Here is a 3,777-nt window from a genome sequence, read left to right as displayed (position 1 = left end):
CTTTTAGTGAGGGTGAGAATAAACAGAATGCTGGCGAGTCTTGATTATAATCTTGAAGATGAATGTAAGTTGTATTCGTAAGATCAAATAATGAAGAACTATCACGATGTTGCTCTTCTTCAATTTTGAAAAGAACTGATTCTTCCTAAGTTTTGTAGTTTGCAGACATAAAATAAGCCTTATAGATAATCTATCACGTCTAGCAATGAAAGCTAGAAATCGTATAGTGTTCCGATTGAAACGTATTGAATACATGTTATAGTTAGTCAATCAGTAGCATCAAGATGAGGGAGATTGGGAATGTAATATTCATATGTCGTCAAATTTCCTAATAAGTAATATAGCTTATTCGTTAACATAACCCTCTGTTTCTTTCTTCAGCATTGTCAGAAAAGGAGATTCTTTGTACGTCAGGGCGGGGGATTTAAACCTCGCCAGCCAATACGGTAGTCCAGGAGCTCAAACTCAGCGGGTGTCCACTAACTACATCCATCACAACCATAATAGCCAGACCCTGGATAACGACATCGCTCTGCTGAAGCTTGAAAAGTCTATGGAACTCGAGAACGGGGTGTGCTTGGTATGTTTACCCCGACGGGACGACGTGGGAATCCCTGGCACTAAATGTACCGTCACTGGTTATGGTTTCAACGGAGAAGGTCCTCGTGATTTCTTTATCTGTCACATTTCATATATTCTGATTTTCCCTTTAGATGACGAACACGATTACTAGTTAAGACGTCTTTTCTTATCTGCCATCATCTATCAGTAATAATCAATTCTGTTGGCGATGGTTCACGCATAACGTTGGATAAAGTTATCGGAACGTTAACTCAGTGGCGTAATAAGGTATAAAAATTTGGGGTGCGCCCAGAGTTATAATGAAAGTTTAGGGTGCACCCAGAGTTATAATGGACGGGCAGGAGATTACAGGGAGTTGAAAAAAAATCGTTGCCTATGACAGTTTCGGACGCGGGAACTATCATGCAGACTCTAATTGGATGGGCCTGGGTGCGGAGTGGATGGACCATGGCTCACCCAGGCCCATCTGTGGCTGTGCCGTTGCGTTAACGTTGTTGTATGTTTATCGCCTTGCCATGAATTTCTTTGCCGCTAAGCACCAAGTTTCACAACAGGCCATTTATGCTATGCCCACTGCGGGAGTAAACCCCAAATGTTAGCGTTATAGAAGCTCTGATGTTTATCGAAATAAAGAGACTACACTTGCAATGCACAAAAAATTCCGATTGCAGAATTCTATCAGACAGGAAATGCCATGTTAAGCCTTCGCTTGTTACAACAGAAAATGTTAACATCTTTCATTGATTTTCCTTATACAATTATTCACTTAAACAAACCCTTTAATTTTAATAGGCTTCGGCTCAGCATGGCCAGGTGGTTAGGGCGCTCGACTAGCAATCTGAGGGTCGCGGGTTCGAATCCCCGTCCCACCAAACATGCTCGCCTTTTCAACCGTGGGGGCATTATAATGTGACGGTCAATCCCACTATTTCATTAGAGAAAACAAAGAGTTGACAGTGGTTGGTATTGGTTAGCTGCCTTCCATCTAGTGTATCATTTCCAAATTAGGGACGGCTAGCGTAGATAGTAGCTTTGCATGGAATTCAATAAACAAATAAACAAACCATTTTGGCAAAATTTATTTCATGACAATTACAGGTTATAATGCTCCAAGTTTCTACATGAACGTAAAAGAATGCAATCGTCATCCTACACATTTAATGTTTTTAAAAAATGTTTACACAGTCAATTTTTGTAATCTTAAGTCAATATGAACAGAGAATTGCCATACACACACAAAAAAAAACGTGTGCTTTTAATAAGCTATCACATTATTAAACTCACTTCCAATTGAACAAGATTTCTTCCGCTGATTAGGTATAGAAAATAACAGATAAACTATAAAGTTTTACTGAAAAAAAAACAAAAAACGTATGGAATGCATTTAGGAGGTTTTAGGGATTACACAAAGGAAATATGTGATTTTTTGAGATGAGGAAAAGTATTTTTAATTTTAACATGAAAATTACTTTGCACACAGACTATTCAAAACAAATACCCAATATATTCATGGACAAATCTTTATATTATTTTATTAAAAAATACTTCTCTGAGTAATATGACGTTTTGTATGTGAAAGACTTATAATATTAACTGAAAAACTGCCAAATTTCGTGAAGATGTTCTCAGTACATTGAGAGTTATACGTATTAAATTTATAAACACTTTAAACGAGTACAAAATAGAGTTAATAGGGTTTAATGGTTAGCGTGTAGAAAGGTTCGGGGTGCCGAATCATCATGCTGCTGAATACGCTTCGCACTTTCAGCTGTGAGCACGTTATAAATGTGGCAGTCAGTTCCTACCATTACTCGGTTCAAAGAAACGGACATAGCTCTAGTGGCGACTGCCTCCCCTCTAATCAGCAGTTCACAATTAGAAACGACAATACCTGAGTCATAAAGGAAGCTTTGACCTGACCGTTTACCCCACATGTGCATAACGCGCTGTTCGGGTTAAAATTCCGTTCTAATTCCTGTATGTTAATCACATTAAGGTTAAAAGGTCATTGCTCAAGAATCTGGTGTTAATATTTTGAGTATAGACTTGATCTTTCCTTTCAACAACCCCTTGCATTTAAATCAATAAAAATAACGATTTCGTCCCTTTCATTACTCACACGTTTTTAAGTTTACTTAAATTTTCATCTAAACAATAAATTAAATGTAAGTTAACTAAAATCTGGAGTTTTCGCGCACTGAATACACATGAACTTACCTATCATTTTCCATGAAATATAAGTGTTACATCTGTAAATAAAATTCAACGTGTATAAAAATTGTATTTTCTATTTTCGTAATTAGTCCGATTACTGGATATTGTCCCCCTAAAAGTGAATAACATCTTACCGTAGTAAACTTCACAAAACTGACTTCAACTTTCACTAAGAGCAACAAAGAAGATAGCAACGCGTATTGTTATTGGAAACACAACTCTTTTTCATTGTTGATCCATAAACACGTACGAATGGAGCTTAGTTTTATGTTTACTTTTTCTTTTAGCCGGTCCAATTGCGCTGAAAATCCGGGAAGCAGAAGTTCCTATTGTTGCTGAACAGGAATGTACAGTAAAAATAAACACTGTAAACATTAACACGTATATATATATCTTAACAATTATTGTCTTGAAACAAGAGTACAACGTCATTCGTTGTCTGACATACCTGACAGGCGTCGTTTCCTTTCTCTCCACCCGCACAAAAGCTGCTAGCTGGGAGAATGAATAGCTTTTCGGTTACGTATATATATATCTTAACAATTATTGTACAACGTCATTCGTTGTCTGACATACCTGACAGGCGTCGTTTCCTTTCTCTCCACCCGCACAAAAGCTGCTAGCTGGGAGAATGAATAGCTTTTCGGTCGTTTAATAAATTCTCTACGTGCTTAAGGTAAACCTGTAAAGGATATTGTTATGTTCAGCTATAAGATAACACGGTTATACGGATGTTTGGTGGGCTAGAACATGTCAAAGTGCGATAAAAGTGGCCAAGACCTTAGGATGGGTCTGGAAGTGTCCAGATAGTTAAGTTGCACAATGTGTGATATCTATTAAACTTTTAAGATAATAATTTGATTGCAACGTAAAATACCGTTCTCAAAAAGTAAATGTATTGCTTCCTGTGTTGTTAGACAACACAGTCCTGCGAATATAAACTTAATAAAAGTTGTTTTGGTTTTAATAACGGATTTTCCA

Source organism: Limulus polyphemus, unplaced genomic scaffold (assembly GCF_000517525.1).
Source record: "Limulus polyphemus unplaced genomic scaffold, Limulus_polyphemus-2.1.2 Scaffold778, whole genome shotgun sequence".
NCBI lineage: Eukaryota > Metazoa > Arthropoda > Merostomata > Xiphosura > Limulidae > Limulus > Limulus polyphemus.
The sequence above is the reverse complement of the archived record's forward strand: the minus strand, read 5'-3'. Positions refer to the sequence as shown.